Source organism: Schistocerca americana, chromosome 3 (genome assembly GCF_021461395.2).
Source record: "Schistocerca americana isolate TAMUIC-IGC-003095 chromosome 3, iqSchAmer2.1, whole genome shotgun sequence".
Classification (NCBI taxonomy): Eukaryota; Metazoa; Arthropoda; class Insecta; order Orthoptera; family Acrididae; genus Schistocerca; species Schistocerca americana.
Genome location: NC_060121.1, coordinates 182,952,529 through 182,969,057, shown reverse-complemented (window position 1 = coordinate 182,969,057; position 16,529 = coordinate 182,952,529).

The following is a 16,529-nucleotide window of genomic DNA, read 5'->3' as shown; positions in this document are numbered from 1 at the left end:
CGAATGGAGACGTGTCATCTTCAGCGATGAGAGTCGCTTCTGCCTTGGTGCCAATGATGGTCGTATGCGTGTTTGGCGCCGTGCACGTGAGCGCCACAATCAGGACTGCATACGACTGAGGCACACAGGGCCAACACCCGGCATCATGGTGTGGGGAGCGATCTCCTACACTGGCCGTACACCACTGGTGATCGTCGAGGGGACACTGAATAGTGCACGGTACATCCAAACCGTCATCGAACCCATCGTTCTACCATTCCTAGACCGGCAAGGGAACTTGCTGTTCCAACAGGACAATGCACGTCCGCATGTATCCCGTGCCACCCAACGTGCTCTAGAAGGTGTAAGTCAACTACCCTGGCCAGCAAGATCTCCGGATCTGTCCCCCATTGAGCATGTTTGGGACTGGATGAAGCGTCGTCTCACGCGGTCTGCACGTCCAGCACGAACGCTGGTCCAACTGAGGTGCCAGGTGGAAATGGCATGGCAAGCCGTTCCACAGGACTACATCCAGCATCTCTACAATCGTCTCCATGGGAGAATAGCAGCCTGCATTGCTGCGAAAGGTGGATATACACTGTACTAGTGCCGACATTGTGCATGCTCTGTTGCCTGTGTCTATGTGCCTGTGGTTCTGTCAGTGTGATCATGTGATGTATCTGACCCCAGGAATGTGTCAATAAAGTTTCCCCTTCCTGGGACAATGAATTCACGGTGTTCTTATTTCAATTTCCAGGAGTGTATATAATTTTAGCTCAAGCGCTGCCTCTCTACACATAGTGACAATTGACGCCTTCTACTATAACATGTTAATGTTACTGTATTTTAGGAACTAAAAGAGCACTTTTCTATTCGAAAAAATGTCTCCAAAATTCAGGTGCGTCTCACACTCGAAATGTCCAGTGACTGATTTAAAATTCCCTGCAGTCTTAAAAATGACCATATACATGATGCCACAGGAAACGCATCTCCATCTGGCAACATTGGATTCAGCTGGCAGCAGTAGTGCACTGATGCGATACACATAAGTTGCGGTGATTCACAAGCCCGCTAACACTGCCTCTCTCCCGCCCCGCCGTCACAACCCCAGAGCATTGTCTAGCATGTGATGCCTCATTGCAGTATACGGTGCTAGCGAACTTGAATTGAAAGTGATTTGTGTTGTCGGTAACAGTACAATATTTTTGTTAGCAGCTAGTTCCGTAATGGACACAAAACATGTTCATACGATGCGGGCTATAAATTGAAAGTAATAGCATATGCACAAGTACATGGAAACAGAGCAACTGAGCAGTGTTTCGGCCCTCTACAAACAGAAAAAGCTATATCAGGATTGATGGGCTAGTAAGGAACAACTGAAAAAAATGAGGAAGACTAAATGTGCAAACAGAGGACTGACTGCATAATGGTCGAAACTACAAGATGGCGCATTGAAATAGATTCAAGGACACTATCAAAATGGCACTGCAATTTTTTGTATCCCGCCTGGAAGGCAGCATGTGGGTCTGCTCCTGTAAACTGAAGGGTAGGCCGAATGTAGGAAGTGAGTAGGAGCAGGAAAAGGTGAAATGCTTTGGTACTGCGTACTGGTTATAGCTCTTTTACTGGCGTATGAACATACACAACTGATAATACTTAACTTTGGCTGAGATGAGCACATAGGTGTGAAGCTGTACATCAATCAGATCTAACAGCTACTAGTAGTTGGACAAATTATCATTGAAGTAACTGAAGTAACAAACTCTGTAATGGCTCACCCCCTATGAAGTAGAAACCATGTTGCTTGGTCGTCTACTCAGAATCAGATGGGGAGAATCTGGAGTGGTGCTCGTAGAGCTGCACAGCGCCGACCAGAGGGCGCTGCCATCAATGTTTTAGTGCCAACATAAGAACTTTTACCTACACTGTGGCATCGTAGCTATCGATACCACACCCCTTCCCCCTGAAACAGCGCACTGTCGTTGAGTAGGGCTTTCAACGGCTGATGGAGGGACCCAGGGGCGGCGCAACTGAGGAGGCGGGCACGCCGGGGCGTGCTGCCCACCAGCGACCCTGAATTGCTCGCGAGGGGCTGAGGAAAATGCCCCATGAAAAACCTGCCCAGGTTGCACACTGGCACTGGGTATGCTCAGGTGAGGAGGCAGAGCAACAAACTCCATGGGCAGCGGCAGTGTGACGGCAGCCTCAGTGTCCATTGGTTCCAGCACCGTGGAGGTACACGGCAGTGGTGACAGCAGCGACCGGAAGTGGGCCATGGCGGCGGCAAGAGGCGCCCGTCTGGTGCAGGTGACCGGACCAGCAGCGGCGCCAATGGCAGGAGCGCTCGTGGCGGGGGCGCAAGCGGCGAAGACGCCATCGGTGGAGTCATGGGCTGAGGCGGCCGAAGCCGCGAAGCCTCCAATTCTAGAATGAAATTTTCGCTCGACAGCGGAGTGTGCACTGATATGAAACTTCCTGGCAGATTAAAACTGTGTGCCGGATCGAGACTCCAACTCGGGACCTTTGCCTTTTGCGGGCAAGTGCTCTACTGACTGAGCTACCCAAGCACAACTCACGCCCCATCCTCACGGCTTCAATTCCACCAGTACCTCGTCTCCTACCTTCCAAACTTCACAGAAGCTCTCCTGCGAAGTCTCGGTTCGGCACACAGTTTTAATCTGCCAGGAAGTTTCATATCAGCGCACACTCCACTGTAGAGTGAAAATTTCATTCTAGAAACATCCCCCAGGCTGTGGCTAAGCCATGTCTCCGCAATATCCTTTCTTCCAGGAGTGCTAGTTCTGCAAGGTTCGCAGGAGAGCTTCTGTGAAGTTTGGAAGGTAGGAGACGAGGTACTGGCGGAATTAAAGCTGTGAGGACAGGTCGTGAGTCGTGCTTGGGTAGCTCAATCGGTAGAGCACTTGCCCGCGAAAGGCAAAGGTCCTGAGTTCGAGTCTTGGACCGGCACACAGTTTTAATCTGCCAGGAAGCTTCCTCCAATTCTGCTGGAAAACAACCAGCTGCAGAAAACCGAGGACGGCACAAACGGAATTGATTCCGGTGTTGCTTGACAGTGCCGGAGGGGCCAGAAATGACAAATAAGGCGCGGCCAAGATGGGCGAAGAATGCGCCCCTTTTCCCAGTGCTGCCTGTCAGAGAAAACGCGATAGAACACCTAATCAAGTGGTGCTAAGCGAGAACGAGGCGAAGCGGTGGGAGCGCACGACGGCGGGTGCAATAGCTGCAGGAGCGACCGATGTTTGCGACCATGTAGCAATTCCACTGGGGAACGGGTGCCGTGCGGCTGGGAGCGGTATGAAGCAATGAAAGTCCAGAGTGCACACTCGCGAGAGTGCGTGGCGCGCAAATTGGTCATCTGCGACTTAAACGTACGCACAAAGCGCTCAACCTCGCTGTACAACTGAGGGTGGAACGGGGCTGATGTCAGAAGGCATATGTCATTAGCAGCACAGAACGCTTCAAACTCGGAGGACACAAATTGGGGGCCATTGTCGGAGACAATAACTTCAGGAAGGACCTCAATGCAGAAAATAGATGTCAAAACCCAAACAGTACTGGCAGATGTAGTAGACGACATAGGCACAACAAAAAGGAAGTTTCTGTATGCATCAATAACTATCAACCAGTGGGTGTCCCAGAAAGGACTCACAAAATCAACATGAATGCACTGCAAAGGTGCAGTAGGAGTTGGCCACAGAAAGAAGTGCTGGCGGGGAGCAAATCGATGCTCCGCGCAAGAGCGAAAATTAGCAAGCAAATTCTCAGTTTGTTTATCAATGCCAACCCAAGTGCAGTGATGACGTGCTTATTGCTTCATCTGCACTATACCCCAATGACCAGCTTGCAGCACCCAGAGGATTTCCGACTGCATCGAACGAGGTACAACCACATGAGACTGATCATTGTCAGTTCATAACAAGATAACACCTTGGTGTACAGACAAGTTGTGACATTGTGCAAAGTAATGCCGTACAAGGGGATCACTAATCTGGATAACAGATGGAGGCCACTGAGTATGAATATACTGCAAAAGACTCTACAAAGAAGCAATGGCGGCTGTCGCGGAAGCAATGCGACGAAAATCCACTGGAAAACCATCAGTTAATTCCTTATCTTGTGAATCAATAAACATGCATGACAATTTGAAAGAATCAAATACTGCGTCAGGACCGATAGGTAGACGAGACAAAGCAGACAGCATTGCCATGCTGGGCCATAGGCCAAAACAAAATTTCGTAATTGTACTTAGACAAGAACAAAGACCAACGTTGCAACTTTTGTGCAGTACGGGCCAGAACTGGCTTTGACGGGTGGAACAACGATCTCAAAGGCTTATGATCAGTGACCAAATCGAACTTGTAACCGTACAAAGAATCATGAAGCTTTGCCACCCCATATACAATAGCTAAAGCTTCTTTCTCAATTTGAGAATAGTTTTGCTGGGCAGAAGTGGGTAACTTAGATGCAGAAGTGATCGGACAATCGACAGAAATAATATGGTGTGAGAGAACCACTCCAATGCCGTGAGAAGATGCATCGACAGCCAAAACAACTGGTTTGGAAGGATCGAAAGCAATCAAACAGTGATCACTCAACAAAGCAGATTTGAGCGTGTGGAAAGCAGCATCACATTCCAAATAAAAGGAACATTTTTATGCCGAAGGCGATGCAAAGGCACTGCAATCTGCGCTGCATTTGGTATAAACCGAATATAATATGTAAATTTTTCCAACACAGACAAAAGTTCTTTCAAGTTCTTGGGTGTTGGCAAGTCTCTAATCACACTGAGATGTGACGGCGAGAGGTGGATACTCTGTCCATTAATCATATGTCCTAAATACTGAATCTCAGTTTTAAAAAATTTGCACATGTCTCTGTTACACTTTAGTCCTGCCTGCAAAAATACAGTAAATAAGGCATGCAAATGTTCGTCAGGGGTGCGACCTGAGACAACTATATCGCCCAGATAATTGGAACAACCAGGGACAGTGGCACACAACTGCTGCAAATAAGACTGAAAAATTGCAGGAGCTGAAGCACAACCGAATGGAAGGTGGTGAAACTTGAACAATCCAAGGTGGGTGTTGATCACAAAGTAGCGCTGCAACTGTTCATCGAGTGGAATCTGAAAGTATGTGTCCCTCAAGTCAATCATGGAAAAGAATTTTCCCGCACCAAGCCTATCAAAAATGTCTTCAGGACGCGGTAAGGGAAACGTAGCTACCATTGTCTGGGGATTTACTGTAGACTTAAAATCAGCAACATAGACAAATGTAATGTATTGCGAATACATAGAAAGAAGGATCCTTTATTGTATGATTATATGATAGCGGAACAAACACTGGTAGCAGTTACTTCTGTAAAATATCTGGGAGTATGCGTGCGGAACAATTTGAAGTGGAATGATCATATAAAATTAATTGTTGGTAAGGCGGGTACCAGGTTGAGATTCATTGGGAGAGTGCTTAGAAAATGTAGTCCATCAACAAAGGAGGTGGCTTACAAAACACTCGTTCGACCTATACTTGAGTATTGCTCATCAGTGTGGGATCCGTACCAGATCAGTTTGACGGAGGAGACAGAGAAGATCCAAAGAAGAGCAGCGCGTTTCGTCACAGGGTTATTTGGTAACCGTGATAGCGTTATGGAGATGTTTAATAAACTCAAGTGGCAGACTCTGCAAGAGAGGCGCCCTGCATCGCGGTGTAGCTTGCTCGCCAGGTTTTGAGAGGGTGCGTTTCTGGATGAGGTATCGAATATATTGCTTCCACCTACTTATACCTCCCGAGGAGATCACGAATGTAAAATTAGAGAGATTCGAGCGCGCACGGAGGCTTTCAGACAGTCGTTCTTCCCGCGAACCATATGCGACTGGAACAGGAAAGGGAGGTAATGACAGTGGCACGTAAAGTGCCCTCTGCCACACACTGTTGGGTGGCTTGCGGAGTATAAATGTAGATGTAGATGTAGATGTAGATGACCGTTTGGTTTTTCACACACACAATAGGCGAAGCCCATGGTGAAGTAGAAACAAGTTCAATGACACCACTGTCTTGCAAATTCGTAAGGTCAGCATCTACGGCGTCGCGCAGTGCATGCAGTACCAGGCGTGCAAACCAGAAAATAGGCATGGCATTGTCTTTAAGTACAACATGTGCTGCAAAGTCTGCGGCACAACCAAGGCCATCAGAAAAGAGTTCAGCAAAATCATTTCATAGGGCAGCAACGCTGTCTGCAGGGTCACTAGCATTGATGCAAAGTACATTGTCCTGAATTGCGAGGCCAAAAAGGTCAAATGCGTCCATGCCAAAAATGTTCATAGCATTACTAGAGCGGAGCACATGGAAAGACACTGTATGAGTCGTTGCACCATACCTGGCTAGTAAACTATACATGCCGAGCACTGAGATTTCCTGTCCGGTAAATGCAGTCAATGTGGAATGCTAACAATAAAGTGGGGGTGAACCAAGTAAGTCATATGTTGATCTGTTCAGTAAAGAAACTGACGCATCAGTGTGCAGATGCGTGCGAACAGAACATCCACAAATGTTCAAAGTCACAAAAAGTTTTCTCGCATCGCACTGAGTGTGAGAGGAAGTGTCTGGCAAAACTTGATTCACACAACAAGCTGTAGAAGCACATGAAGCTGCATTAACATCCATAGGCTGAGGTGAATCATGATCACGGCAGTATCCGTGGCGGTGACACCCACGCGAGTCATGCGAATGGGAGACAAGTTGTGAATTAGAGATTCTCTTACTGCACACAGCTTGCACATGTCCTTTCTTATTACAAAAATAACACTGTGCTTGACAGGATGGACAACTGTCCCGTGGGTGGGCAAGAAAGCAGTTCAGACATAGTTTCAGTTTCTGAGTAGGTGCCTGGTTGGAAACATGTTTACTCGTGTGCGAGGGCATGGCATGGTGAGCTGTGCTGGGGCTGGCTGTGAGGGCACATGTTGTGCCACGCTAACAGTACACACACGTGGAGTCTTGTTGAATGCAGAAGTAGCCATACCTAATATATCTTTTCTGTCCAGCAAGACCACAACTTCCTGCAGAGATGGGTTTTTAAATATGAGGATTTGTTCAGGGATGCGTTGATCCACCACATTCTGCACAATAGCATCTCTATACATTATATCTGCATATGAGCAATTAAAGTCACAATCAGAAGTTAGTCCCTGAAGGTTCGCTAACCAAAATTTATTGGACTGAGTAGGGCCACGCCAGAGATGAAAGAATTTGTAGCATGCAGCTACCACAATTCAACTGTCACGGAAGTGGGAGTTCGAAGCATCACTCACTTTCTCGTAAGTTTTAATTTCTGGGAGGATGGTGGGAAACAGTTTGATGAGCACGCAGTGTAACACAACACCTGTGTTGGCAATGAAAAAGGCAAGCCGCTCTGTACCTGGTATGTTGTATCCTGCGAAGTGTGCCTCGAGCTGGGCGATGTATTCTGGCCAGCGTTCAACATCAGTATTGAAGGCACAAAATGGCGGCACCGGCGGCGATGGCGTTGGTACAGGTGGTGGCGTCAGAGGCGCTGTAGTAGCTGCAGTTTGTAGTGTGACCAGTCCATTGGTGGCAGCAAGCAGCTGCGTCATTTGCTGAGCCTGAAAACGTACAAGATCGGACAGCAAAGCCTGTTGCTGTGGCGAAGCCATGGTTTACACAAATGAAAGTCGTATAGCGAAAGGTGGGAGCACTCAGATATAGGCACACTGGGCAAGAATGAAAAGAAAACAGGACCGAGCAAAAAGAAGATAAGAGAGGGAAAAAAACAATTTTAGTCCCTGCTCATCGCCATCTTTTGTACCCCACCTGGAAGGCGGCTTGTGGGTCTGCTCCTGTAAACTGGAGGGTAGGCCGAATGTAGGAAATGAGTAGGAGCAGGAAAAGGTGAAACGCTTTGGTACTGCATATTGATTATAGCTCTTTTACTGGTGTATGAACATATACAACTGATAGTACTTAACTTTGGCTGAGATGAGCACATAGGTGCGAAGCTGTACATCAATCAAATCTAACAGCTACTAGTAGTTGGACAAACTATCATTGAAGTAACTGAAGTAACAAAGTCTGTAATGGCTAGCCTCCTATGAAGTAGAAATCATGTTGCTTGGTTGTCTATTCAGAATTAAATGGGGAGAATCTGGAGCGGAGCTCGTAGAGCTGCACAGCGCTGGCTTGAGGGTGCTGTCGTTGGTGTTGGTGTCGTAGTGACAACCTAAGAACTTGTACCTATGCCATGGCATCGTAGCTATCAATACCACAGAATTAGTACAAAAATGATTCAAATACACACTTGTAATCTGGTGCTACAGTGAAACTTAACAGACTTTAAGGATGGTGATAGTTGGTGCTACAGGTTTATGAAGCATCAAAGACTTAGCATGTGAACTGAAACTGAAATACCTCAGATAATGCCACAAGAGTATGAAGGGAAAATATAATCTTTCCATCACTTTATTATTCAACATCAAGAGAAAACCATTGTGGAAGTAAGTACAGGAATGAGTATGGACAAAGCTCCTCTAACGTTTGATGTGTCACATAACAGAACCGTTGCCATGAAAGGTGCTAAAACTGTATGGTAACTATAAAAACAAGTGGACACAAAAAAATGCACTACACTGTTGCCTTTCATGATGTGCTGACAGTACTAAACATAATCAAATGATCATTTTCAAACGGAAAACAATGCAAAAACTTTCTGAAATGCTGCCAGATGCTGTTGTTCACTTACAAGACAAGGGTTGGATGGACGAGGCAGGTTTGAAGTTATTAACAGAGTGTGGGACAGAGGGAAAGGTGCTTTGTTGAAGAAGAGCTATCTTCTTGTGCTAGATCAGTTATGTAGTCATCTGAAAAATTCTGTGAAAGAGAAACCGAGACAGGAAAATACAGATGCTGCTGTTATTCTGGTAGAACATACTTCACGATTGCAACCTCTTGATGTCTCAATAAATAAACCACTTAGAGAGTATATGAGAGAGGAGTGGAACAATGGATGATGGATGAAACCCAACATAAATTCACTCTGAAGGGAGCTCTAAAACGACCTGAAGTCAAACAAGTATGTCAATGGATAAAACTGTTGTGGCCTATATTGAGAGAAGACGTTGTTAAATCCTTCAAGAAGTGTGGCATAAGTAATGCTCCCAATGGCAGTGAAGATCCTCTTATAAATGAAGTGGACAATGATGATGATGAAGAGGAAGAAGAAGGAGAAGAAGAAGGTTCAGATGATGATTTCCAGGGATTTTAAAGGTCAGTTCGGTTTTATAAACTAAGAATTTTTTATCCTGGCCTTGGAATCTGATAATGAAAATTGTAAAAATGTCATTAAAAATCTACTTAAAATTAAGGTGTGTCTTATAGTCCATAGCATTGTATAGTCCATAAAATAGGGTAATAGGAATATGTGATGTGTTGTATTCAGTCATCTTCTTCCTCTTTATGAACTACATCATACGACACAGTTCCGTACACACCATGCATACACACTCTAGCACAGATATTGAACGTTCTCTATCTCAGTCACCACATCAAAGTCACTGTGGAGTGCTAGGCCTACATTCACATGTTTAGATCCGCTTACAGTCAAATTGTACGTATTAGTGTCTAGCAGTATTCTGCTACCCCTTAGCTGAGACTCATGTTCCGGCTGTGGCTGTGCTAGGCACAGTCGAAGGACACCGGGTCTGAAAGATTGTGAATACCCACTGTGGAGAATGACTGCTGTTGCTATGGTTCAGGGAGGAACATCTGTGAGTCCTCGTCCGTAACAATAACAACAAAGCCTATGCATAAAAAACCCATACATAATAATTATAATTAGAGATAGATGGATAAAATACTTACTGATAGTCTTCTTCTTCCCAGTTGATTGCTGCTCCTGCTGCTGGCAGCACTTCATGCCCGACAATGTACAGACAGCAAATGATGACACTCACACAATCACATAACAAAAATTAAAATTGCTCGTAGGGTGGGTGTCTGAACTTGCACACCATTGGCAGACAACACTATGACATCAATGAATGAAGTGAATGGTGTGGGGGCTCGAGCTGCAGGATGGTGATAGCCTTCATAGGTCAGTGACATGATGATTTCATAGCCTTGGCTCAACCATCCAGATGTGATGTTGTTAAAATTTCAGGAATGCTGATGCTTATGTCAGTGGAATATAACAAGCACAACTCCCTGTGCTCCAGACAGTGGCAGCAAATTCTAGCAACTCCTAGAATTTGCTCCAGGACTGGCAGTGAGCCTCTACCACCATTTAGTTTGTCCCTTGCATGAAGGTTAATCAAAAAGTCTCCGTACCTTTTTATTATTAGCTGAACTAAGGTACAAACAGGTAATTAGAAATATACGCACTATTCTACATACCTTACACTTGTTTTTCACATCGCCCCCACACAGGTTCAGACATTTGTCCCATTGCAGCATTAAATATGAGATGCCCCTGTGGTAGAATTCATCCAGCTGGCTGTGGAACCACAATCAAACTGCTGTCTTGGCCCCATCATTGCACATGAATCACTGTCCTGTCTGGAACTTCTTCAGCTGACCAAAAATGTGGAATCACTAGGGGCAAGGCCCAGACTGTATGGTTGGTGATCCAGACTCTCCAAGTGAAATGACTGTAGCTTATCAGCTGTTCTCATTGCCCCCTGTGGCGTTACTTTGTCATGGAGGATAACCATGATGCCCACATCCAGAATTAAGGCACAATAACTGTCAGCACTGATGGTTGCACCTTGTGGCATGAAGTCCAGCGGGAATGGTCCATGATGAATCCAAAAAACTATTAACATTACTTCCCCAACACAGAGCACTGAACAGAATTCTTTTTGTTACAGACAAACCTGTATGTTTCTGTTGCTTTGATTCCAGTGTGAAATGCAGTATTGACATTTCATCACCAGTAACAACAATTTTCACGAAACTGTCACCCTCCTTGGCGTACCACTGCAGATGATTCAGTGAAGCAATCATTTACTTGCCTTTCATCATGTCATGCAGGTTCTTAGGCATAAAACCTTCCAGTACCCCAAGGACCCAAGAGCATTGTTGTAAACACTCCCATATAAAATGCCAAACTCCTGGGAAACATCATTGAGGTGCACACATTGGTCTGCTTTCATCATTGCATCCACACGGGAAATGTTGCCAATCGTCAACAGATGGACCCACCTCAAACGCTCGTTGTCGTACAAGTCTTCATGGTCTTTTGTGAACTCACAACACCACCACCACCTCACAGTTTTCAAACTGATACGTTTTACTCCATATGTAGGCTGCATTTTCTGTGGATTTTGATGGGTGTTCGTCCCTTGTTCCATAAAAAATGAATAATATTTTGTTGTTTTATGCTGTGAACTTGTGAGGCACCTCTGCCATTTTCAACAATTGACAGCAGTGCCATGCCACAGAGCTATTGCTGATAAGGCCGGGCCAGTCCAAGAGAGTGCCACTGCTGTGAATGGATATGTTGAAATTGAGCATATAGCCATAATTTGGCTAAAAAAAAGGTGGGGTAAAGATGTTCTCCTACACTGTTATTTATACATCTGAATACTATTGATGATTGTGAAAGATTTGTAACAGCTGATGTTTCATCTAGTAAAATAGCAACAAATGACACTTCTTTCATCAGAGTTTTATTTTGGAGAGCATAACACCATGTACACTTTGTATTAAATCATTTTGAATGAGAAAAGATAATCCAGTGAACACAGAAGTTGTAAATAATTGCATTTTCAATTTGTCATCAAATTCAGCCAACAAATTAATTTACCCTACATAACTGCCTTGAATGTTGGAGACGAAGCTTTCCTTAAAATTATTATTCTTGTTGTCCTAAAAAGCAGGTGGCAGCTCTCAAACTCTTAAATAATTTTTAAATCTTTTTTCAGCTTCATTGTGCTTTAAAATGCTTGCATGTTTCTGTTCATCTACTTACAAATCACTCCTACTTTTATCAAATGTGTCCAGGGCTATCCATGTGTGGATATGAGATTCTGGTTTTTCATGCTTGGAAACTTCAGTGTACAGATTATTATGGTCTGAATAACCACGATCCTTACTGTTACAAGGAGGTTTGTCCTTTCCAGGTAACAAAAATGGCCAATAGAAGAGTTCACACAATGTTCACTGCTAAATAAACAAATTGTTTTGTTGTAAATATCAGGATTACATCTTCGTATGAAAATTGTTGATTTTTTTTTCTCTGTCTTTAAATTGCTGAAACCGTGCTGAACAAAATCTTCCTACTGCATGCATCTACCCATGTTTCACATGAGTTTGGTGTGACATTACAAACAGTCAAACTGGATTAGAGACTACCACAGTGCATGGCTTATACACTTCAAGAACTATTACAAGGAAACATCCAAGCAGGCACACCAACTCTCATGCAACACGGAAACTAGCTGTCTGTTCAAAGAAGAAATATGGACTGTGAAATAGGAATTATATTACAATGCAATGATTAAGAATGGACTTATAAAGAGTATTTGAACCTTAATGGCATATATTTAATAGATATTACAAGAGTCTTATGATAACTTCCTTACTTTACAGTAAGTTATTGCTGGGCTTGACAAACAGTCCTTTTCTAGCACAAACATGGATAAAATTATACTTTCACTAATAAAAGTGTCTGTTCAGCAGTACAGTTTCACTCTATTTTCCTCCTCCAGGGATATGTTCACACTGACTGGTGTGCCCTTGGGATCTCTCTCTTGGCTGCATTTTGTCCACACAGCATTCTGTCACTGACATCTTCGGAGAACCCCATTCGATTCCCACCCTTTTGTATCTTTTAATGTACATTAAACAATTGTTTTGGTCTGGGATGCACTAATACATTTTGCTTCAGCTTTTCTTAATCTAAGGTAAATCACTATTTCCTTTCCAGTTAGATGTAAGACACACAGAATAAAATAGTTTTATGAACATATTTAAATTCCAGTGTTTTGTTGGGAGATGCTTCATTCAATCAACTTCATCCATATCTTCAAGCCTTTTGTAGGTGTTTCCATGATAATATACAGATGTGAAAATGTTTCCAAAATTTCAGCCTACGGGTGGCACAGGACTGTGACATATAGCCCTCCTCTTTGATTATAGTTCACCAACTGTAGAAGCATTACATGATCTCTTCAAGTAATCTGTGAACACTCCTCCCATGAATGACATATTGATTAGCTGTGTAAAATTTTTCCTGAACCCCGCTTTCTGTTGTGACCTGGCATGTTAGGTGACAGTGCTAGGTTGTCGATTCCAGGATCTAGCCAGGCTGTCAGCCTTGGGCTTGCACAAGCAGTGGCTCAGTGGGAGATGGCATGTTTGATGCCCAAAGCAACTAATAAAAGATCGGTAACCAAACAAACATTTATTGGTCCAAAATATACGGCTGACTTCATTCACGACTGCCTGCAGCTGTGGCGGGCAGAAGTGGTGCTCGCCACATTGGAATGTGCTGACACTAGTGCACCTACACTGCCTCAGTTGCTGCAGTGGTGGAAGCATGGACTCAGTGCCCAGCAACATCACAGGTAGCTGTCTGCAGCTCGGCAGGTGTTGTCTGCACTACTTCTGGCACTAGCAGCTCAGAGAAGTGGATAATTAGGGAGCTCACGCTGACATCTTAGATGACACCCCAGTAAGCATCCACTAGTTCTGCACAGAGCATGTGTAGTTCGACTGAGCCTCATTGCAGCCTCTGACAGGTGTAAGGCCTGCAGCAATGAAGTACATCCACAGGAATAGAAAGCAGGCAGCAGCAATAGCGTGCTCCCTGTGATGATGATTGTTGACTGCTCCCCAGACCTGCTGGTCAGGCCTCCAAAACTTATTGGCTGATATTGCTCACAACTCCCCATCAGTTTTGACTCAGAAGGCAGTACTGCAGCTTGCAGTGGCAATGTCCACTAGGGAGGACTTGCTGTTCCATCACTGACTGAAGATAGTCTCACCGAGCAAAGGATAGACCAACATAGATCCATCTTCCATGCTGAAAACTGAGTACAAGTAGATTAAGCCACTGGTCAGAAGTAATATTTAAACAGGAACTGTCTTACATGTGTTGCTGTGGCAAGGTGACAATGACTTCACTTGGCTTGATTTTCTTCACCAGTCAGCTTTCTGGACATTTTGTTTGTAGCTGAAAGATATCTCAACCTTGCCTTTCAGGGGCAGTGGTGGATGTATTCTGCAGTGTCTGTGATCTGAATAATCATTCTTACACCTGACTTTAGTTTCCTTACTGCACACTGTGGGGTCAACAGAATGATGGCATCTCTTTCTCCCTACATCATTTTGCTGGATTGGCAGCTTGGGCACTCAGCTCTTATGGTGCATAGCAATTAACTCTGTCTTGAAGTCATATAACATGCAACATCAGCGATCCTTCCATGTTAGTATTCCTTGTGGGCTGACCCACTTTGTTCACCTCTTGTGTTACTGGGGGAAGCCTTCTAATTTATTCAGTTGCAGAGCCTGTTATTGCGGGGTGCTTCACTCCTCCCCCCTTTAACAAATCCACCTTGGGTTTGACTTGGGGTATTTCTAGAACAGTGTTAATAAACATTTATAAGTGATGCTTAAAACTCATCTGGGTATTGTACCATGTCATTGTATAATATACTTTAAAACATGAACTATAAAACCAATGTTTCAACTGTTTTACTGCAGCCTTTCTGTCATGCCCTGAGGAATGCAGTTGCAGTAAGGTCCAAAAGTTACTTTTACAATTTATATTTTAAAGTATTTTATAATATGATGTGGTACAATACCCAGATGAATTTTAATCAGCATGACACCAGTCGTGGTAGCCTATTTAGTTATTTACAAAAAAGTTTACATTGTACGCTTTAGTTTTCCACTTTTATCCAATTGAGCTTGAATCTAAATTTCCTCCATTTAATCACAACATCACTTCTCAGAGTTAAGCTTGCTGAACGACGTATCCTACTATTTATGTTTTCGAACAATAAGTCATTACTTAGTTACTAGCATAATATTTTGCCATAACATAGCCCATAGATATTTTGTTTTACAATATCACTCATCCTCCACCGAATAAATCTTTATTCTCTTAATCTATTCCTTATCCGCTGCTAGTTATCCAACTAACCGGTATCTGATGCACAGGAAATTCAGGGTGAAGTATAGTTGTTCGTCTAATGTAGAAGCAGATTACATAAATTGCAGCCAGAACCACTACAGTGCTGGGGATTATGAAACTCAGTCATAACGTTGTGGTGTTGCTTAATGTGATATTCTTGCACATTGTGAACAACTTGCTCCAGTGAGATCTGACTCAGATGCAATGCTAATAAGTTATCTAACAAACACAGGAGTTCAGGGTATCATTCAGAAGGGTTAAATTTTGGGATGGCAATACATCTCCAGTGTCTTTTCTGGCAAATACATCAGCTGAGTCAATTGAATGATAGTTGTACAGTAACCACAGACAGGAAAGAGACAGTTATGCCCATTATGTCACAGGTCATACCATTAATTAACTGTAGTATCCTCCTGTCCTGAAGTTTCACCCTATTCATGCCCCTAGGCTTCCCTTGTTGTAACAGTTACTTACTACTACTTCCTGGGAAAAAACAAATAGATCCAGTGCATGCATACGCTCTGAACATAAGGGCGTGGTGACAACATTTTGCTCTTATACTTGGCTGGTTCTATTTACCTCAAGAATAGTTCTGCCTTACATGCCTTGTCACCAGTCTGAACCATTCTAATCGAACAGGTAATAACATTCTACCTCTGACAGTCTTGTAGTTTCCACTGACTTTAGCACAGAGGTCCCTCTTCATTCTGATATTAATAAAACTTCCCCTGTTCTCAGACGTACTCACATTCCTATTGCAACTCATCTCATCGTGGATGGTTGGTAAAGCACTGATAACATGCATCCGTGATTGCTACTGAGAATCACATCAACACATATAGTCTTGCACCATCCATATTAATTTCAACACTTCTGATATATGATCCTTCTGCATAGACTCGATCAGTTGCTATAATTCCATGGCGGATGTTTCTTACGTATTGCGCAGTCCATATAAAAAGTGCTGTGGTGGTAACAATGTAGAACTCAATTGCAAATGTACCGCATGATGAACTTTTTGCAATGTAGCCACTTCCATTCTTGCATCATTCAAACTGTCCATCAACATGGGTAATAACATTGCCTCAATCATCCTTCCCTTCAGAGTTCAACCCGGCCTGAGCATTATCCAGATCGTCATCTATCATTCACATTGTGCTCCAAATATGCTGTGTCAACTCCGTGGTTAATTCTGTTAGTATTCTGGCGTTATTTAGCACAGTTCATTCCAGATTTGCTAACTGACTGATGTGACACTCTACAGGAGCTTTGGTAGCATCCACTATCCATTGTACTTGTTCTAGTGTACTGTTCAGTTTCCGAATGTTATCACTATCTGTCTTGCCAAACAATGTCTTTAGTAGTTTTCCTCCTCTATCTAA